Source organism: Pithys albifrons, chromosome 5 (assembly GCF_047495875.1).
Source record: "Pithys albifrons albifrons isolate INPA30051 chromosome 5, PitAlb_v1, whole genome shotgun sequence".
Classification (NCBI taxonomy): domain Eukaryota; kingdom Metazoa; phylum Chordata; class Aves; order Passeriformes; family Thamnophilidae; genus Pithys; species Pithys albifrons.
In genome coordinates, this window is record NC_092462.1 from 44,408,913 (window position 1) to 44,432,275 (window position 23,363).

The following is a 23,363-nucleotide window of genomic DNA, read 5'->3' on the forward strand; positions in this document are numbered from 1 at the left end:
TAAACCGTTAGAAATAGAAGGCTGACATATCCTTACCTATAACAGCTCCAAGAGGAGCTCCTACAGCAGCCTGTAAAACCAACTATTCTAACTAAAGTCCCTGTTTATTTCTTTATGCTATAAGCTACAACTTCTGTTTATGACTGAAATAAATGAAACTTCTGAAGTGTACAATACTGATAAGGTAGGGCTGGTGATCTGCAAAGTATTATCCAAAGAATAATATTTATACTGCTTATACTCAGTATGTTAAGTACTCTCAATATTTGAGTCTATTTAAGACTGTCTTTAAACATTGGTGTGTCTCTTCCTCCTCTTAATAAAACTCTCTCATGAAGCCCATTGTTTTTTATGTTATTATTTTATCAGACAGCACTGAGCCTGTAAGATTATAAGAGCATGTTGCAAAGATTAGGAAGATCCAGTCCTGACTATGCACACATATGTTCATGATCCTAACTTTATGCAAAGTCATCTTTACAGTACTTTCATTTTCACCATTCAAATGCACTTGAGTGCTTAGCTTGACTGTATCTTGTGAGGATGGTAAAAAGTAGGGCAGAAAAGGGTAAAGGACAGGCATTGAATGTATAGATCTACTCTATGTGAGGGTCAAAGACAAGCAGATAATTTTGCTAATGTTTTAACTGTAAAAAAGAGAAGATAAGGCTTATTATAGGAACAATTCTGTCTAATTGAAATGCTAAAAAAGTCTGTAGGTATAAAATGTTCACTCTTTTCAATATCTGTATAAAATAAGGACAAAAATTGTCTTAGGAAATCTATATTTATCTTCTTTTTAATAAAGAATATGCAAGGAAATTGACATTACACATTAGAATTTATAATTAAAGACAAAATGATAACTAGATAACATTTTTTATCTATCTCCATATGAATGTATGCCCAAAAGACCATAAAATGTCTGTCCTTATGAATTCTTTCCAGAATCAAACTCAGAAACAAAACTTTATAGAATTAATTTAAGTAAATATATTTATATTAAGAGAGAGGGAAAATGTTTATACCAAATGTACATATACCAGTCTTACAGATTAGTACATACACTTTACAATTTTAGGGTCTCAGTTCTATATTTGGGTTGCAACCTTTTCCTAGGAGGTCAAAGACATTCTTTCATTAATATTTTCAAATTAGAAATTATTTTGGTTAGGTATTTCAATATCAACACCAGTACAAGATCTAAGAGAATAAATCTAAGTGAATAGGATTTAAAATTAATAAAAACTCAAAATCTATTATTTTGTCTTAATTTGTCTTGAGTGGGCAGGGTTGGAAAAGAGCCCAGTATAGGAAATGATAGACAAGTAAGTCAACTGTGATTCAATTATGCAATCTATAAATATTTCAATTAAAGGTTTTCCTAAGAAACAATTGAATTGAAGAACTAGATATATTTTCTATACTGTGCCCTCAGACTGTGTGTTGAAAGAACATAAAGTTGTGCCACAAGTTGCTAGCCAGGCCAGTTTTTGAGGAAAGCAACATGTGTACTAGGATAAGTACAGATGCCCCAGCAAGGCATTCTGCTTCAGTCTTTTAGCAAAGCATGCAGGGTCATGCAGCCTGCAAAGACAGGCATCGCTGGGCCAGTTGTTTCTGGAACCAGCACTATGTGATTCAGAACAGCAATTCAGGTCACACAGCACAGGACACTGTTGCACCCTGTGGCAGCCCTCATTCTGGAGCAGGCCTGGTTGAGTTCAAATGTGGTCTGATCTCCATATTGTAAAAAACCCTCTACTGTTTTCATTTGATTCATCTTCTGATTTTTAAGTAGTTTTAAATGACAATAAGGAACGTTCCATGAAATACAAAAATAAGAAATAATTAAAGACAAAATTGAAGTTGTTTTCTATTTTTATTTAAATTATAACTATCTTTCCAAGTTATTAATGAATATAAAAAGATGAAGCTGTGAGAATACACACATAATCATACAAGCTTGTTTAAAAATGCAGTTTCTGAAAAATCAAAATAAATTTCACATCCCTTCTGATGGCAATTCTGTAAGTAGCATTTACATAAGAATGGCTCAGAATGCAGTTCAAACGGACTATGTGCTTGATAACTTTCTCGCAATTGCAAGCTTCTATTATTTTTATTATGTTCCAGTGTACACACAGTATGCTTATACAGTCCAAACTTTGAACAATTATTTTTGCTTCACTTTCAGAAAAATGTTAAATGTCATGTAAAGTGTAAAAGTAAAACCCAGGTCAAGGTTTAACTAATAAAGTAGCATAATTTATTTTAATGGAGTGAGAATTAAATATCAAGTTTCTTTGGAAGGTACAGGATAGCATTCTCAAAATCACTGGTAGGCTTTGAAATGCTGACCAATTTATTATCAATATGTTTGAAGGTTGTGAATTGTGTTAATACACTCTGTAAGAATAAAATTATTTATATAACATTGTTTAATTTTTTTTTAATTAACAGTCCACAGTTCTGTATGCATGCATACCAGAACTTCAATATTTAATAATTTTCAAAACTTCAGTAGCTCACCAAAAGAAATAGAAACTCATTTTTCTTTTGGGAATATCAAGCAAGGGGTTTGTACCAAATTAAAGTTTCAATCACTTACTCAAATGTATGTTTAGCAGGCTGTGCTGAAAAAGGATGAGAAATTGTTTTGAAGTTTTTGATGAAATACCTGACAAAGGCAACTACTGAAAAATATAGTTCATAAACATCTGTGCATGGTAGTCTCTGCATTTGCAGAGTGAAATATGTATCACAATTGAGTAGTACCAACTTATTTTGTAATTTGAATATCTGGGAAAAGATACTCAGCTTGTCTAACTCTGCCTAGTTCCAATGCTGTCATGGAACTCATGCTGATTTACACTACCTAATATTCTTGCAGGAAATATTTTGTAGCTATGGAAATTTACAGTTATTTTTAGAAGTGTTAGAGGAATTCCTTACACCTGCTCCAGCCAAGATTTCTTATGATAGACAAAACCATGTTTAGCGAAATTATCACAGAACCACAGAATGGGTGAAGTCGAAAGGGATTGCAAAAGGACATCTGGTCCCACCTACCTCAAGCAGGGTCCCCTAGACCATGTTACTTGGATTTTGTCCAGACAGCTTTAGAATACCTTCAGAGGAGGAGACTCCAGAACATCTCTGGGCAACCTGCGCCAGTGCTCAGTTACTCACAGTGAAGTTCTTCCTCATATTCAGGTGAAACTTCCCAGGCATTAGTTCTTGCCCATTGGCTCTTGTCCTATTTCTTGGTACCACCAAGAACATCCTGGCTCCGTTATTTTGACATCCCCCTTCAGATGCTTAGAGACATTGATAAGATCCCCTCTCAGTTATGTCTTCTGAGGAACAAACAGGCAGGTCTAGTTCCCTTAACTTTTTCTCCTCAGTATGGTGCTCAGTCTCACATTCATCTTTGTAGCTCTCCTCTGTACTTGTTTCAGGAGCTCCATGTCTCTTTTGTCCAGAGGAGCCCAGAAATAGAGACAGCACTCCAGATGTGGCCTCACTAAGGTTGAGTAGAGCAGCAGGATCACCTCCTTTGACCTGCTGGCAAAGCTTTTCCTAATGCACACCAGGATACCCCTGGCCTTCTTGGGCACAAGATCACACTGCTGGTTCATGGACAGCTTGTTGTTCACCAGGACCCCCAGGTCCTTCTCTGCAGAGTTGCTTTCCAGCAGGTTGGTTCCTAGCCTATGCTGGTGCATGGGGTTATTCTACTGCAGGTGTAGGACCCTGCACTTGCCTTTGTTGAATTGTATAAGGTTCCTCACTACCCACCCCTTCACCCTGTTTGGATCCTTCTGATTGCCTACATAGTACTCAGAGGGATCAGTCAACTTTTCTAGCTTTGTATCATCAATCATAATTATCATATTTATTTTCTTATGATACAGAAATCCTGTCATTTAAATCTTATGAAACATAGTACATATATATCTACTTTGGGCAAATTGTGTTTAAATATCAAATGCAAACATATTTATGGCTTTATGCATAACTATTTAAATTTATATTTTTTTCTCTCTTGTTTTGTCATCTTATGCTTTTGTGTATATGCAAAATATGAGATTTTTTTTCTGTGTGTATATTTTTAGCAATGAAAAAAGAGATCACCATGGCAAAAATAGAGCTCTCGTCATCTGCTTCCAGAAAAACACCTGAAAGACAACACAGTCATTAGTAACAGTCAGCACAGCTTCATGAGAGGAAAGTCCTGCTTATTCATATCTGATTTCCTGTCATGACAAGGTAACCCACCTGGCTGATCAAGGAAGGCCAGTGGATGTAATCTTTTTGGATATCAGTAAAGTGTTTGATACTGTCTCTCACAAGATCCTTCTGGACAAAATGTACAGCACAGCTGGATAAACACATCATGAGGTGGGTGAGCAATTGGTTCATGGGTCAAGCACAGAGGGTGATAGTGAACGGGGTGACATCAGACTGGTGACTAGTGGGGTTACTAGTGGGGTTCTGCAGAGCTCCATCTCAGGCTCTGAGCTCTTGAACATCTTCATAAGTGATTTTGACGCAGGCCTGGTAGGGGTACTAAGCAAGTCTGCAGATGACACAGAGGAAGGCCCTGTAGAGGGGCCTTAGCAAATTGGAGGACTGGACAATCACCAACCATGTGAAATTCAACAAGGGGAAGTGCTGGATTCTGTGCCTGGGATGGGGAAATTCTGGATGTTCATATGGACTAAGGGAATGAGATGTTGGAAAGCAGTGCCACAGAAAGGGACCTGGGGGTCTTGGTCTGTGGCAAGTTGGAAAAGAGTCAGCAGTGTCCTGGCAGCCAGGAGGGCCAACTGTGTCCTGGGGGGCATCAGGGAAAGCATCATCAGTGGGTAGAAGAAGGGGCTTTTCCCACTCTGCTCTGCACTGGGGCAGCCTCACCTTGAATATTCTGTGCAGTTTTGCCGACTGCAATGTACAAATGATATTAAATGATTAAAGGGCATCCAACAGAGGACAACAAGGATGGTGAAGCGCCTTGAGGGGAAGCCCTATTAGGAGCAGCTGAGATCACTTGTTCTGTTCAGCCTGGAGAAGAGGTGACTGAGAGTAGACCGCAACAAAGGAAGTGGAGGAGCAGGCACTGATCTCTTCTCTGTGGTGACCAGTGACAGGTCTTGAGGGAAGTTGTGTCATGGGAGGTTTAGGTTGGATATTAGAAAAAGGTTCTTCACCCAGAGGGTGGCACTGGAACAGGCTCCTCAGGGAAGTGGTCACATCACCAAGCCTGACAGAGTTCAAGAAGCATTTGGACAATATTCTCAGGCACATGGTGTGATTTGAGAATGGTCCTATGCAGAGCCAGGAGTTTGACTTGATGATGCTTGTGGGTCCCTTCCAACTCAGTATGTTCTGTGACTCTGTAGTTAACTGTGATTCTGTGAAAATGTATTTATTAATTGACTTAACTTCTATTTAAAAGAAGTAGTTGATACTAAAATTGTTTTCCCTGGAGCTAGAATAAACAGTGTTTCCTGTCTTACAAAATACCCCAGAAGTTTCTGAAGTAGCATGAAAAAGATAGACATAACAAGGACAGATTTAAAAAAAACCCAAAACAAATCTGTGACCCCAGGGGGGTTGTCATAGTTTAACCCTAGCTGGCAACTCTATATCTCCTTGCTCTCTCCCCACCCCTGGTGGGATGTGGGGAGAGAACCAGACGAGTAAAAGTGACAGAACTTGTAGCTTGATATAAAGACAATTTAATTGGTAAAGCAAAAGCTGCACACACAAGGAAAGAAAGAGGAATTCATTCACCATTTCCCATGGAAGGCAGGTCTTCAGCCATCTCCAGGGGAGCAGGGCTCCACCACACATAGTGACTTAGGAAGACCAAAGAAGGTTTAGCACCATCACTCCAAATACCCCCTCATTTTTTCTTCTTCCCCAGATTTTACTGCTGAGCATGATGCCCTATGTTATGGAATTTCCCTTTCGTTAGAGCAGGTCAGCTGTCCCAGCTGTGTCCCCTCCCTACTCCTTGTGCACACTCAGTCTCCTCACTGGTGGGCTTCAAAGATAACTGAACTCTTCACTTTGCCTAACCTTTGTGACTCCAGGAGAAACCCAAGGCTATCCCTTAGAGGACATGATAGATTAAGAAATTTGCTATCTGATTTATGCACCCTTTCACTTCAGATTCTGATGTTATTCATTTCACTTAGAAGTAAAAAAACAAATATTTTTTCTAATTGAATATTCTACCCACATTATAAAGCTAATTTCAATAAAAATTTAACTTGTTCAATTGCTATGAATTTATTTTTTTAGCCATTTTTTAAAATTCTTCTGTAGTTTTAACTCACATTTTCATACTGCAAAGGGTTTCAGCTGTATATTACAACAAATATGTAGTCCCTAAGTTAATGTCAGTTGTTGGGGGCTTTTTTTGGAGAGGAGTTATAGAGTAACTCTTCTGTATTTAGTATGCCACAGGTCAGTGCTAAGCTGTCACATCTACAGAACTGTGCTTTTTCATTTAACATATGTTACATTTTGCTGGTAAGAAATTGAATTCTGGCTCCAGCTGAATTGTCTTACAAGTCAACTAATCAAAACTCATTTATTATATAATTTGTGCTTAATATTTGAATTATTAGATAACCTGTTTTAAGCTATGTAATATCCTCATCGCATTGACACGTCTCTCACAGCAGAAGCCGTTACAAGCACATTTAAGCAAAATGCAAATATAACTACAAGATCATAAAAATAGACTTAAAATATACATATTTACTACTTCATATTTCTACTACAAGGGAGAAATTAACTCTATAGGCTATTTTGAGCTGTTTTGAATAGTTGCTATTTATATTTCATATCTGTATAATTATACAGTATGAAAATGAGACCTCATGACAAACACTGTGCAGTAATTAATTTAATATAGCAGCAAAGTTTTAGTATTTGAACACTGATGCAAGAGAGACTGAAAGAATTTATAGTGAACTTTTGTGTCAGTGTAATCACTTCACAGTGGAGACAGCCAAATACAGGAGTTCAACAGTTGTGCATGTGTACTCACCACCCAATTTTCAGAGTAGTACTAAAAGAACTATACATAACACTGACATTATAAAACCATATACTCACCTGAAATTTGCAGCATAAATGGATGCTGTCAAATATTAAAGCTACTTGCAGACACAATCCTGCTCTCTGGTCAACTGGTCCCTTAGGCTCTGTTAATCTTCAGAAGTGATATCAGAGGTGAAAACATCCTATAATTCCATCATAAAAAAAAAAAAGAAAAGTAATTTATATTTTTTTCCATATAGACAGGACTAAAGGAAAAATGGAGAATAGAAGCAGAGCTGTATGTGGGGCAGATAGAGTTGATTTTGATCAAATATGTGTATATCATACACCCTATCTTTTGAAGTTAGTGGATTGCCTGATGTTTTGGTTTGAATACTTTGGCAAAATGCCAAGTATAAATCAAAGGACAAAGCTCCCTCCCCACCCCACTGAGAAAAGGGAATAAAAAAAAACTGGACACTTAAACTTGAACATAACTAGTTATATATTTACACAAAAAAGGGAAAATTAAAAATAGATTATAATATAACACACACCTATTCAAGTTAGATATAACAATCTTCTACCTCCCACCAAAACCAGATCCCATCACTCCAGCTCCACAAAGCACCCCAAAAGACCCCCAGCAAGGAAAAGAGAGCAATAACAATAAAATGTTTACTTCCCCGAACTAAAACTAAATGCGACATAGCGGCAGTAGCGTGTCCTGTCTCTACCTCGACCGTGATGGGAACTGAGAGCACTCCTCCTACTCTACTGTATTTATGTGTCAGAATATGGTATGGTATGGAATACCACTGGCCAGTAGAAGTCAGTTGTCAGCTGGCCTAACCCAGCTGGCCTAACCCAGCTCAAACCAGCTGATAATCTGAGGTCCATTTTGAAAACTAAAGCCTAAATTTAGGCCTAGTTAAACCCATAACAATTGAGTACTGCCACCGTGACTAAATATACTCATGAGACATAGAGTGCAAATTCTCTTACTGAAAGTGTATCCTTGCTAAGTCCAAACTAATTATGCTATTGCAATTTAGGAACTTATTAACCCAGTTTCGGGTGATATGACATTGTAATTTTATGAAATATGAAATAATTTTCTGCCTGCTTCTTAGCTATTGTAGTTCAACTGGCACATTAACTTGAACAAAATGATCGAGAGCTGTCTTAACGCATGCCCTAAACTGGTCACAGAGGCAGTGCCCTGTCAGCATATGCTAAATTATCTGCAGAGGCAGTGCTCTATCATTTGCTGCTACAAGAGCCATTGTCATTACTGCACTACCACAAGAGCTGTCACACTGTCACTGCTACAAGAGCTTTGTCATTCCTGCTGCAGAAAGATGGAAGCTAATGGTACTAAACTTATGTAAACTCTCCTGCATGATGAGACAGCAGTGGTTTCCCCTTTTGTAGCCATTTTCCTTTCTCTCAGTTGGCAGACTTTTTTATTTTTTTTTTGCAGAAGAGTTTACATAGGTTTAGTACCATCAGCTTCCATCTTTCTGTAGCAGGAATAAAAGGTAGTTAAATGCCACCCTGACTCCCAATCCTGTCAGATCTTGGAAGCTAAGAAGGGCTAGCCCCAGTTAGTACTTGGATGGGAGACCTCCTGGGAATATTAGCGACTGTAGGTTCTAGTCCTGAGGACTTCACTGTCACTCTCCAAGCTCGCTCAGCTGTGGCAGATGAACCTGAGGAGTTAAAGGGTGGGGCCAGTTCTGCACATGCTGTGCCTCACCTAAAAAATCCACTGCACAGGCTCAAAGGACACACCCACATGGGTAGAGCCCTTCTCTAGGCTTCGTCCATGAAGCCTAACATCATCATCATCACATTAATAAAGTAATCTACATTTAGATTTCTGAACAAACGTGATTTTCAGGAGCTCTTGCTAACTCTGTCTCCCTTTTTAAGTCAATAACACTTTTCAGTCTGGAAATTTCAAGGAACTATTTTAATGCTTTATAAAAATAAATATCAGAATTACTCAGAAGATTTTATCCTTTCTTTTCACAAGTAATCTCAGAATTATCTTTCACTTGATTTTTATCCAGAAGTTGAATGATTTCAAACACATAAACCAAGAAAACTAAAAGCAAAGCAGGTGTCCTTACTATTCTAAATTTAGTAAAATATGAGGTACATATTTGAAAATATATCTGGCTGGTATAATAAAGTGATTTATAATGTAAGAGTCAGGAAAAAGGTCAAGCTAATCATTACAGTCATCATAACCTTCCTCTCATTTGGTTTGCTATTGAATACAAACTTTTATATTCTGTAGTACTTCAATTTCTAATGCATGATTATGATTGCAATCAGGGTACATCATTGCTCTGTATCTGCTGGTCTCCATTAATGTTCACAGCATTTTTTGAGTTGGAAGGTTTAGATTCCAGCAGAGCAGATACAATATCTAAATTTGTTTTATAACTGAAGTTAAGGAAATCCTCCTAAAGAATGAAAACCAGATCATCAGATCCCACTGCTACAGCTTTAGTTTTATTCAGGATCTTATAATATCAATCCTAACAAACCCGTGAGGATTAAAGAAAAAAAAAGAAAAACAGTTTGTCTCCTTTTATTTCCTTAATTAACTGTCTAGGTGGAAAGATTCACTGATTATTTACTTTATCAGTGATATATATATTGCATAAACAGCCTTTGAAATAATACTTCAAACTTTCCCTGTTAAATAAAAGACATAGGATGTTTTTAGGATTTTAGCCAAGGCTTCTGTCATTCTAAAATTGCTAGCTTTTTGTTTTTATAATAGCCTTATCTTCTTCCTTACAATTCCAATTCTAAATATAGATTTATGATTATCTCAGTTAAGTAAATGAAATAAAGCAAATTCATGTTCCCCTGGATTTTATGGCTTGTTGTGACTTTTTAACTCAACGAACACTGAGTAGATATATTCTGGTTTAAGTAGCCAAAGAAATTCGTTGAGAAAAGATATATTAATTAATAGCAAATAAATATATCCTTAGTAAGTCTATATAGCCACACAATATACCATTAGTACTAAATGTCTCCAGTAGAATCTTTCATTTTTTATTCAGATGAAGAGACAAAAAGGCTGATTCCAACTTTGTATATATAATCAGGTTAAAATTATTGCATGGGGGATAAGAATCAACATTTTTTTTCCTGCTTACAGTAGTGAATCCCATAAGCAGCATAAAATAAATAAATGTATCTCTATATGGCAGAGGACAACCCTGCTACCTCATGGGCTCAAGTAGAGGCTGCAAACTATGAAAGTGTAAACATTACTGAAGACCTCCAGAATGCATATATTTACTGAAAAATTTCTATTCTCTCCCTACAATGCCCTACTTCCCCCAAAATCCAATCAGTGAAGCAGGCCTGAAAACCTCTACTTCAGACACTATATGTAACTATAGCAATATTTTTCTCTGTCTTTCAGAGATCAGATGCCTGTCTTGGATTTTACTCTCTGAAAAGCATCAGGCCATTTTAATATGTTGAAGTAATTATGAAGATAATAAATACAGCATTATGCAGAATAATTTTTATGTCATTGTGATGAGAATTATTTTTCTATGTCTTCACTGCTGGTTGAGATCAAATATTGACTTGTACAGAATACATATCTCTACAAACAATAGTTGTAGAGATATATTCCATACTCTACTCTACAAACAACAAAAGTTGAAAGCTGCAGTAATGAAATACGGTCTTCAAAATTTTAAGAGTAAATTTGCTAATGATTTTACTGAGCTCTCTCAAGCAACTATTTTCTTAGGTCTAATGACTTTAAGTAACAGTTTTATTAAATTGTTTCCTGCCTTTGAAAGAAACATTTTTAATCTTTTTCTCTATTTTTGATTCTTTTCCCATGTACTGATGTGTATTATAAATGTTCATAACTAGACAACATGTGATGGAAGTAACATCAAGACAGAAATCACACAGAGCAACACACCTCATTACTTTTTCTGATGATGATGACGACACTGTCTTGATTTCAGTTACTAACATGTAGACTGGCACTCAACATTGTCATGTAAGACACATATTATTTGTATTTTTCCAGACACTATGGGTATTGAAATAATAGTTCTCTATGGATGGGTGAAACTACTGTTCTACTACTGCATGAGACAAGCCAGGAGAACACACAAGAGTCAAAGCTTGTGCTAAACATCACCTTGTTATGTTGGAAGTACCAGAAACCAGAAACTAAAGGCAGGAAAAGAATCACTGCACATATGACCACCAGTGCATAACTGGAGACAGCAAAATGGGTCGTTTAAGGTTACTGAAACTAGCTTACACTGCTCACTGATAAGATTAAAAGGAAGACATGGTAGACAGTTGTAGCACTGTCTTTAAAGGAACATAGATAAGAAGCTTGAAGTAAGGTTTAGTTTCACTAATCCTTGGTCAGGCTTACTAGAGACCAGTGATGTAGTTCAGCTATGAGATATTGTTCTGTGCTGAGATTAATTCAGTTTGTTCAGACCACAACCAGTAAAGTTATTTCATATCTCTAAGACCTGACTGTACCGTTGCTTTTGCTGTTTGGTGTTTAAAACCATCCTCCATAAACCAGAAGGTTCTGTGAAGGTGCTCTGAGAGTGCTTTCCTGCCAGATATAGGTAGCTACTATGCTAATATTAAAATCATCAATAATTTAGAAATTAGATTTTTGAACGGAATAGAAAAGGCCAGAGGTTTAGGAAGAGGAAAAAAAACAACGAAACAAAGAAGATAGGGAAGTGTTGCTGTTGATAGCAATATTATAGGAAGGTTGTCAAAAACAGAGATCACAGGAAAAATAATACGTTAACAAAGGTGTAAAAAGAATTGTTAACAGGTTAAAAAGTGGGTACTACAAATAGAACAGGAAAGGACACAGAAGTTTTCTGCAAATCATGAGTGCTAGTCATAGTATTTGAATTTAAGGACACTAATTAGCAAAATTAATAAGCTCCTGCCAATATATTTTAAGAGTAATAGACAGCTGGAGACTTCAGATAGGAAGAAGAGGAAAGGGAAGCAACAACTTGGCGTTGCTACACTACAATCTTAAATAGTCTGGTTTTCTCTGTATCCTTATTTAAAAACACAGCCAGAGCTGTGAGTTAAAATAGGCAAACATCAGGAGAAAAATAAAATCTTAAAACTGAGAAAGTAAAATTTCAAACCCAAATAATCATGGCAAAGAACTTCTTTTTGATGTTAAAAGCAAAAAAGTAATTGAGGGCAAACAGTAGCCAAACTATGTCAAGATATTAAACAGACTTACAAAAAGTTCTCTTAACAAGATCTTAGCACAGGAAGCACTGCCATGTGAAGTAAGATTCCAAATGGAATGAAAGCAAAATATGCTGATAAGCAGCAATGTGTATAAACTCAGAGACAAGTAAGCAAGATGTCCCAGAGCAAGTTTCTAGGTATTTTCTTGTTTCACAACATAAAGATATGAAGAGCATTAAGAGTACTTTAATTTTATTACCACATGATGCTGATTGTTTTGAAAACACACAAACATATTAAACTCTAAGGAATGATCAGTGCAAACACAGTGGTTATTCTCTCGTTCCAGAAGTGCATCAGAGTGCTGTGCAAAAGAAGAGTATAGCCAAAATCAGAGTACATTGTAGTCATTCTTCCATCTGGATACAAACAACAAACCCCTGTAACTCTGAGCCAAGCTATTCATTCAGTGCAAACAAATGGCCGGAAGTACTCCAAAAGTCATGGTAGAGTACACCTGATAATTTTGTTCACAGTCACTGAGCTGTGCTGACAAGCATGAGGGAGAGCAGACCGTCCTATGTCATTTGGGTGACAGCGACTGCTCTCACAGGTCTCTGGGGCTTTTCAACTCCTTCTCATGACTTGTTACCCACAGAATGTTCAAATGCCCATCTTCAAAGGGGAACCAACACTGTCTTACAAAAGCTTATTCAGCACAAGTAGAACTGTGAACAAAATAATAGCAAGGGTTGAAGAAGAAAGGACAAACAACCAGAATTTTATTTCAAAAGGAATATGAAGCAAAGACAGTGTCAGTAGAAGCATAATTTCACATGCGAGTTCAAAGTTTGGCACAGCTGATCATGGTATTTAAAATACTCAGATATGCAGGTTCATTGGGTTGTGTCCATCCACATCTCTAGAAGAAAAATACAACATACCATTCAGGGAAAAGTATTAATATAGAAATTTTAATGATTAACTAGAAACATGTATAAAGGCAACAAGTTAAACCTATAACCTACCCAAAGCTTACCTACAATAATAAAAGACTCTCTCTACCAGCTTCACTTTTCTAGGTAGCTGAATACTTGTCGAGACTGATCAATGAGCAATTGATTATAGCTTGCTATTAACCTGGGATTAAAGACTAAGAAGCAAATACTGAGTAAAATCTTTGTGCCTGAGAGGCACAAAGATCCTGCAACAGTGACTGTGTGCAATGACATAAAAGCTACCAAAGGGATTGTAATGAGGAGGTGATAGGAACAGCATGGGAGCAGGGGCACCATTTTCTGTACATGGCTGGTTTAGGCACAAGGCAGGTAACTTTTGCTACAGAAAATGTTGAAAACTTCTGGAAAACTGGAAGTGTTTCTCTTACTGTTCTGCTCAAATTTCCCATTGTTGAAATAATCTAAAACTTTGTCTGAAGAGAGTAAAATGAGAAGAAAACTACTTGTCAATATTTCAGAAAAACAGAAAGACAGATTAAAAATGCTAAGTGATCTAATGCTTCTCTTTTTATATGTACTTTGTAGTAGAAGGGAATCCTACTGGCAAAAATCCATAATTTTCAAGGCTCACAAGCAAATAACATGTGTAATAAAGTACAGTGTCCAGTAGAGCTGGACAAAGACTCAGAAGCTATACCATGGTGACAAGATCTATATTGAAATGGAGATAACACAGAACATGTAAACTCCCTCCTTTTAACTAATTTCCATGTTTTAGATAGAGACACTTTGAGATTCCCTAGGCAATTATTCCACAAGATGCCAGGAAATTAAACAACAATCTCCATTCAAGAGCATGTTCCATTGCTGAAGTAATCAGACAGACCTCATCCAAATTTGTGAAGTAATTTTATTTCCACCAACAGGGAATCCAATTCTACATAGTCTTTTGTTCTCTTTATACTTGTGTCCTTTCAATACTGGTAAAGGAATTATTTTATCTTCTTCCACCTGGCATGTATAATTGTGGACTGGCTTAGTTTGCCAAAACAAGTCACAACTTTCTGGTGATGTGGAAATGCATCTTGAAATTAAACACATTCTGCAGCAGCAAAATGTTTCCCTGTGAGATTGTATATATGGCTCAAATTTTAGAGATCAGTGTCTTCTTATTCCAATTGCCCTGTCAAAGGTAGAACATGAATTTGGTGCTTTTTATTGCCTGCTTTTCTACTATGGAATACCAGGGCTTTCACAAAGATGTTTTTCTACACCGGACAGAAACTGCACAGTCAGGCATTGACAATTGTGAGAATGTGATCTGATAATATTATTCAGTGAATGAGTCAGTGCATCTACTCAGGCATAAAAAAGGAAAGGAACTGTGTTTTAATGCGGTATGTACTGTCACAGGACTATCAAGGGAAATACAAGTGGGTGACAATGGCAGCTACATTAAATACCTTAGCATTTGAGTTCCTCAGTGTTGTGCTTTGCAAGCAGAAGCAGAATGTAAGAAACCTTTGAAGCACTAGCAGCACATGGCACAGACTGCATAAACTATAGCACAAGACTCTGTGAATGCAAATCTCTTGTGGAAAAACTGCAACTGTGTTGGCCCAATGAAATTAGACTCCAACAGCAAAGTTGAAAGCCCACTTCATTCTAGGATTCAAACCTTTGTGCTGTTTTGTGATGTTAGGGTTTTTTTGCTCAAGGATCCTCTTAATGAGTAGGATTTTTTTTATTACAGTAAGAAGTAAGAAATATCAGCATTTGATTCTCATGTCTTTTAATCAGAAATTAATCAAATGCCATAAAAAATTATATTGCTTTAAAAGTTACATTTTTCCAAATGTACTGAGAGGAACACACTGAGAAATGAATTGTATAAAATACAGCAGATTTTTGAACATCCAACAAAATAAGCTTCTGTGTTTTATAAGTGGGGAGTGCACTAAGGCACAGATGGTTAATTTTTTCCTTTAAAAGAAATCTTCTCTTGAAGTTCCACAAGAATCAACACAATTCTCTGTAACTATACTATGCAGTGTTGAAGGGAAGGGAGAGAGATCTCTGCTCTCCCCTTTGTCCGAAGGGATTCAGCGATGGGAGACAGAGACAACGGAGTCCAGGAAAGTTCAAACAAGGAAGCAGTGGAGTGAGAGAGTTTTTAGGGTATTATAAGATCTCAGGGGGTAGACCCCAGATCTGGGCTGGATTGGGTGAAAACTGAGGAAGGGGCAGGGTCAAAGGTCCCCTAACCAATGAATTAAGGACAGGGGCAGGGCTGGCTGGAGTCCTGGCCCTGCTACTCTCCCCAGTCGTGAGGCATAGGAAACTCACACGTGGTTTCCAACCTTGGAATAACCGGGCAGAGAGGCGAGGAGGGCCCGGGGGCGCTCTGATCACCGGGGCCCTTGACTGGTGGCGAGCCTGCCTGGCCCAGGACAGGCAATCTAGCTTAGTGGCTGACTCATCAAGAGAACAAAGCTCGAGGGATACAATGGACAGGGTGTGGTGGTCATCAGCACAGACGGGGTAACAGAACTAGGCAGGGAATTGCTACAAAAAACCTATTACGAGTAAAACTGCACTTTAAAACTTCAGCTGCAAGTCTCTGAGTTGTTCGAAGTGCCTGTCCAGCGCTGGCTTCCTTGGAATCCATTTCAGCATTTTCCTACACTATACTAGACTATCAGAGAATATTCTATAAGAAACTGCCACCTTGTCCACTATGAGTTCCTGCTGTCATTAAATTATTTAAGTAGATTGAAGAACACAACTCTTGTAAATATCTGCTGCATCCTCTATTATTTTGAAAGATGGGGACTTGGTAAAAATAAAAGGGAGAGGGAAAGAGACTAAAAGAAAAAAAAAGGAAGGGAGCAGCCTGAATGCCAATATTCCTCAGCCTTGTGTTTTTGTTTTCACTGCATTTGTCAAGTCTTGCTTTAAAACCAGGTTTTATCAGGCACAATTATGTAGTATTTCCCTGTATAATTTTACCTGACCTCTCCCTTTTTTATGTAAACCAAACAAAACAAAACAACTAAAAACATGTTTAGACTTATCATTCTTACAAATGGAAGTTGCAAGTTCAAGTGTCACTGTCTTTGTAGTTTTATGATGAGTTCATCACAATACACATCTGCAATACACCCATTATGGAGACACCCAGAATGGTACAGTTAAAGGATTATTTAAAAGTCAGTTTTCAGCCCAGCTTTCCAACTTTCAGAGATGTTGAGATACACTTGAAAATGTGGCCAAAGATCACAGAAAGAGTAATGTAGGAAACTAATAATAAGTCCAAATGAAATGGAGGAAATTTAGAATTCTTTAATCTGAGACAGAGAGATTGACTGATTGACTGAGATTAGCAGTTCTGAAGGACAGGCTCACATTTAAGAACTGTGTAATTCCCATATGATTTAAGGCACTAGAAACATATGGTAATGTCTTCTGGGTCACTATTTTACCCTAATGGTAGATAACATGAAGAAAGAAAATTGCAATTTCATAAGTGACTTGAACTCACTTAAGGGAGGCAGGCTCTGAAGATCTTACAGAGGAACAGCAGAAAGAAAATCACAAGATTAAGACTCTGCAGCTGCTAAAAACCAGCCAAAATGTCTGCCAGCATAAGAGAGGCAAGGCACTATGCCCTGGATATTTTTGGATATACCTAAGCAGCACAACATAGTTGGGATGCTTTTTCTGATGCCTCTAAGCTCCAGACTTGAAAGAAGTTACATGCATGCTATATAAACATTCATAACTACACTGAAGTGAAAAGAAAATCTTAAAGTGCAGCAAGAAAGAAAAAAAAATATTAAAAATTTTAGACTCCTGAGGTGTTTCAGACCTAACATTCATGTGTTGATAAAGACTTAGCTATTCATTGTTTAGAAACAATACTGTATCATTGTGTATTATTTCGGTGCAACAAAGGCAAATGATAATGATATTTCCTATTTTGCCTCACAAATTCTGGAGGAGGAGGGCAGAGTTGCTATGTACTTGAATTGTATAATATTTACTGAACTTGAATTACAATTTGCACACACTATAAAGATCCTTGTATGCAAACAGTAGAGTTATCAATCAGAAACTGAAAAGGACATAATAATTTAGTGCTATTAAAATATTTTGTACATTTTTCAGGGAGTGAATTAATTTTAAATTGTGTACTTTTTATTAATCATTGAACGTTTAGTCTGAAAATGTTTAATTTGAAACATTACTGATTTGCAGTATACGTTTCAAGTTTAGTGTTTGACTACATTCACTTTCCCTTCTGTCATTATCTACTGATTAGTTTATCTATAATTGAAGTCAATAAAGTCTCCTTAATGTACCGCACTGCTGTGTATCATTAAATAGTGGTTGTAATCATGAAACTACTTCAGCACTTTGGAATCACAAGAACATTCAAAGGATGCTCTGATATTCTCTATCTTACTGCATAAACACTTAAACACCCAAAACATCAATTAGTAGCAATTTTATTTAAAATTGTAATCACTAGGTGTAATGGCACCCCATTATCCTAAATTCTGGTTTAGTTGCAAAATCAGTATGCAGGCATCAGCTGGAATAAATAGGTCACCTGTAAGTGACAATCATACTTATCACAAGGAGATCCCTGTTCAAATAAAATAGAGCAAAGGGTCATGTGACTAATGTGTCCACTTCATCCTCCAGAGAACCTGAACTATGTGCTTCTTTCTGTGCTGAAAGTCCATTTAGCAGCATAATGTAAGAGTCATCTCCAAAATACCAAGAATCTCAAAAATTATTCAGTAAAGGAAAAAAGTAAACCAAGTGCTAAAGGGTTTTGATCAATCAAAGTCTTAATTTCTCCACATCAGATCAGCATAGTCCTAGAACTATTGTGATTTAAGTTCTCCTTAGCACATACCTAAGCTTACTTTACCAGGTCTTGAAAGGGCTAGGATACCAAGGATATAATTTAAAATAGAAAGATGATCAGAAGGACCATTGACTTAGCCAAGTACAAGAAATGGAGCAGTCAAGGGAAGGGTTAGTCACCCTCTGCTTTGCACTCACTAGGTGACATCTAGAGTATTGCATCCCTTTTTGACAAAAGACAAAACCACAGTCATAAGGTAGAAAAAGATCAGACTGGACATAGAGAAAACCTTTTCTCCAGCACAAGTACAGTGGAATAATTTGCTCAGGGAGATTGTGCAGTCCCCATCCTTGAATGGTTTTTTATTACCCAAGTGGATATGGTCCTGGAAATGCTGCCTGATACTGCACCTGACCCTGCCTAAATGAGAGGTTGTACTAAAAACCTCCTTAGTTTCTTTCCAGCATGAATTATTGTCCACCTCTGTCATGTCTTAATACTGTGACCTTTTAAAAAAAAGAGTATCAACTACAATCAGTTTGAATTTGAGAATGCCCAAAGAGACAGATAGAAAAAAAATTTATTACTTCTCCATTGCTCTGCTCTGAGCAGTCCTACCAGCAGACCAGAGTGGGAAGAACATGACATTATTGCCACTACAGGACTAAAGTAGGTTCATATTTGGTGAGCAGTGATCTTTCACTCTTCTGCCCTCTTCCATGTCATAGAATTGTAGAATGGGTTAGGTTGGAGACCTCCACATATTTAGTCACTTTCCTTAAAACTGTTATAGTACTGAAAATGATCACACTACAAAAGATTGCATTTAAGTACTGCATAACTTATGAGAGCAGCTATTGCCTTTTAAATCTTTAACTATGAAATGGTTCAATTGATGCACCTGTATAAATATATTGTCACAGGCTATACATTGAATATAAGACCAATCAAGTGGAAAACCAATGTGTCAGTATGATGTGATGTACTGACAAGTTATTTTTCTTCCTCAGGGAAAAATGCAAATGGCGGATGTATTCTACATTATAGTCTGGTTTGGTATCTGATCAATTACTGATCAGCTTAGCCCTTCCTGAGGGTTTCTGTCATGTAAACTCTGAAAATAAAAAGTTATTTTATTAGCTACAAAGATGCTATGTTTATAGATTTGAAAAGAACCACTCATGTATCTTACATATTTATAATTTCTAGATCAATTCACCTAGAAACTTTTTTTGTTGTTGAAGACTTTGGTTCTAGTAAGTCTTCAACTAGCAGAGTCAATGTTTTGGTCTGGCTTCATCACTATTATTTTTGTTTCTAAATATCCTATATTATCCAACAAATGAGAACTGTCATTTCTGTTCTGCTTCCACTCATTAGATAAAAAGCAAGAAAACATTAAAAGAAATTAGATTCTCAGTTATTAACCAGTTACCTAGTCAACTTCTCTGTAGTTCCCTGAAACTTTCTCTTCGCATTTTATGCAATGATATTTTCCAGTCACTCTTCCTCTTATCTGGAATTTTCCTTTAACCTTCATAATCTTCCACAAATGCTTTGCAGTGACAACATTCAACCCCATTAGCAGCCATGAATGCATCCTGTAAATTCCCAACAACATGCATTTGTGGTTAACTGTATGCTTCATCATTCCTTGATGGCATAGATCTAATGAAGATTACAAAAGGGTGATGCTGAGTATTTTGTCTTTTTCTCCACCATTTTTAATTAATTTGCCAGCCTCATTCTGCCGTTGTTGCTTCCTATGCCTGCTCTTCTTCCTGCTTGGAGGATTATAACAGTCTTGTACTTCAAGAGTTGAACAATTTGAACATCTCCTAGCACTCAAAGCTTCTTCCTTATTTGTAAAAAATCAGTTCAGTAGAGCACTACTCCTAATCATCATACACAGTAGTTACATTAGGACTCACAACACACAGCAAAAATCTTCCAAATTGCTTCTGTACTACTGTGTTGCTTTCTGAAGTCCCCCATGAACATCAGGACCTGCAGAGCTGAGGATTTCCCAAATTCAGTACTTTGCTCTTTACAGTTAGTTAGAGCGTCCATCCTAGCCAAAATAAATATTATCAAGCAAGAATGTCTCTGAATGTCTACTGGTTCTGAGTTGAGCACAATATAAAATCTGTAAAATATAAATTCAGTCTTAAAAGTGGAGACAAACAAGGCATATCTTCTGACTCCCTGCCTCTAAAGTGGGACAGATACGCAGAGGAGTTACCTATACCATCTTGTATGCTTTCACTGCAGAAGTACTGAGACTATTTGAAGACTACACCTTCTTGAGCACTAGTGATTTTAAGTCTCTCTTCAATAGTATCAAAACATTGTACTTGGTAAATAACCTGAAGTTTGTGTTTAGACAGAAAGAAATATGTGAGGGCAAGAATTCCAAAAATCCGTTCTTTAAGCAATACTCTGGTATTACCTGATGCTATATGAAAGAGTAAGCAAATTTGGAACAAGTTTCCAGGGAGACTTATTTTTGGATTTTTAAGTGATGATTCTCACTTTAATTTCAATTGAAGGAATAGCAACATACCCACTGTAAAGATCTATGCTACCAACAGTAACATTTACAATTTCCTATTATTTAGAGTAAGTATAGCTGTTTTAGCTTCTAATTATTGGAATCACTTTTACTTTGGAAAAGCCAGAGATTATTCTTGGAAAGAAGTAATAAATCTGGGTATTGTCCCAGGAGGTTTAAATTAAGATTTAACCATTTGAGGGTTTGTTCAATTTTTCTCAAATAGAATATGATATTTCAGTTGCATTTTATCTTCCTTTCTATTTTTTATTGCACCTCCTTCTTTGCATAATTGAATTTCTATTTTGGTAATACTCCCATATGATTTTCTTCAGTCAAATAATATCCCTTTCTAAGTCATCTAGTTTCTACTTCCAAATCTCTTGAGTAATGCATAATAGGAGATTACAGCACCTCTCAAAGCCAACTTACAGGTTTACCAAAAAATTGCTGGAAAAACTTGGCATTCTTATTTTTATATGTTTCCCAACAGAAGGCCAGTTAGTTTTGAAAGCCTTCAGGACCTCGTGGAAAGGATACTTTTTTGATTTATATATAGATGCAGAAGGTTTCAATTAGATGGTAAGGGTGAAAAAGTAACTGTTAAGGATGTGGGGGTTTCTGTTCTAGCTTCAGACCTAAAATTATATGATGAACCACCAATGCAGAAAACGCACTATTTTCCTTTTTTTGTCAGACCTGTAGTCTTCTATGATGGAAGATGTTGTACTAAAAGATGCCAATTGCCTTGCATATTTTCCATGTATAAAAGAAAGCCATGTCATATTCATTTGACTGACACAAAAGTTTTAGAAAATATTTCAATGCTATAAAGTATTTGTATTCAACATTTTTTCTGCTATTCTTTATACCTCTAGACACTTCAAGTCAGAGTTCTAAGTATTAAACTCTATAGCAGTGGTTCTTGCTCCTTCTCTGGGGTGTTAACATTTGTTACAGCACAAGTCAAGCATGACAGAATACAAGGAAGTGATTTGAATTCTTTCCCTATTTACACTATAACCAGTTTCTGGAATATCCTGATACTTCTGCTCCATGTATTTTTCCAGTTACTTCTTGAGGTCTAAGGATTATTGTAGAGACATTTTCAAAATGTTGTAATACTTCTGGAGAAACTGAGTTTATAATGTAGAAGACACAGCAAAACAAAGCAGCATTAAGAAAGTAGGTGGCATTTGATCTTTGAGTAGAAAACTGTGGTATCATAAGGCAAACCTGTCATGACAGACTCAGCAGGGGGGCATGATGTTCATCCTAAATTCTTGTCAGACTGAACAAAGACACCAGTCCCCATGTCTTAGAGAGCTCTTACTGTATAATCACTTCAATTCTGGTGACTTGCCCACCATTTAATCTCAAAAATGTTGGCTAACAAGCTCTTAACTTTTACAACACTTTTCTCAAGCTCCCAATTCGCTCAACAAACTTCAGTATGAAGTACGGGATACAATATGATAGCTGCATTCCACCAGGAAAAAACAAGAGTGACGAGAAATAAAGGCAGAAAGGGAGAAAGAAAAGCATAAAGATCACCTACCTTAGATCCTCTATTGGTCCTGCTGCAAGGATGGTCTGGATCCAGGGTCAACAAAGACAGCAAGACAAAGTGAGGAAAAAGAGTGAGATAGCAAAGGGGATTCATCCACTGCCTTTTACAATTTACCTGGTGCATGTCTCTTATGTAAAATAGATTTTTCAAGCCATTCCATTAGCACATATGCAGCCATCCCTTTTCAGTACCCCAGGAAGTAGTTGGCAGGGTGTAGGGAAGTTGACACAGGCACACTGTGCATGAGTCTCAAGGCATAAAAAGACGTTAGCGCAGAACAGCACTGCCCCACTTCCAAGGGATCCTCTCTTCCAGTAACCAGTTTCCTGTCATAGCAATCAGAATGTTTGAGACAAATCATGCTTATTTCTGGTCCTCCACAAAACTGATATTATCTAGTTGCTCAATTAATAAATTATTGTCCATTCAGCTAAGATATACTACATCACTGAGTGTCACAGGTTAAAGTCTACCCAAAAGCACCGCTCATTTAAGTGAGTTTTTAACCGCACTGCCCAGATTTAACTGCTTAACAACTGAAATGTGAAGTATAATGATGCACTTAATTTAAGTAGATCCTGAGATTGAATCTGTATTTAAGTAACAGCTTTTTCAAGTTTGACTATTGAAAATGTAATCAGAAATGCAAGATGCACAGGGAAGTGTGTCAAGCATGGCATTTGTCAGATCAAACATTGTCTTGGTTTAAACTGGCAAAATGCCAATTGTCTAAGACAGAGAGAAAGGGTTCCCCCCCCCCAACCAATCAGCCAAGGGAAAAAGAGGGAGAGAGAAAAAAACCTCCAAACTAGGTTTATGCTGAAACTAACTATATGTATTAATACAGAACAGAGAAAAGTAAAACTACAATATAACATACACAAGCTAGGAATAACAAAAAATAACTTCCCCACTCCCCAGTGAAAACAGATTTTACCACTATAGTTTTATAAGCACCCCAAAAGACACCCAGCAAGAAACAGAAAGAGTAACAACAAAATATTTCTACTTCCCTGAACTCAGACAAAAGGCAAGTAGCGGCAGCAGCAGGATCAAGGTCTAGCACAGCAAAGCAACTCTAGCACGTCTTGCTTGTAC

The 23,363-nt window shown here is 37.0% G+C and overlaps 1 long non-coding RNA gene across 3 annotated transcripts; it reads right to left on the reverse strand.

Moving 5' to 3' along the window:
• Positions 1-820: 820 nt before the first annotated feature.
• Positions 821-23,363, reverse strand: LOC139671887 (uncharacterized). 3 transcript variants are annotated; one of them, XR_011697808.1, is made up of 4 exons: positions 22,380-23,363; positions 19,580-19,745; positions 7,135-7,262; positions 4,220-5,417 (listed from the first exon to the last, which is right to left on the reverse strand). It is a non-coding gene; the product is annotated as an uncharacterized lncRNA (long non-coding RNA). The 3 variants fall into 3 exon arrangements; XR_011697807.1 differs by lacking the exons at positions 4,220-5,417; positions 19,580-19,745 and adding an exon at positions 821-4,181; XR_011697806.1 differs by lacking the exon at positions 19,580-19,745.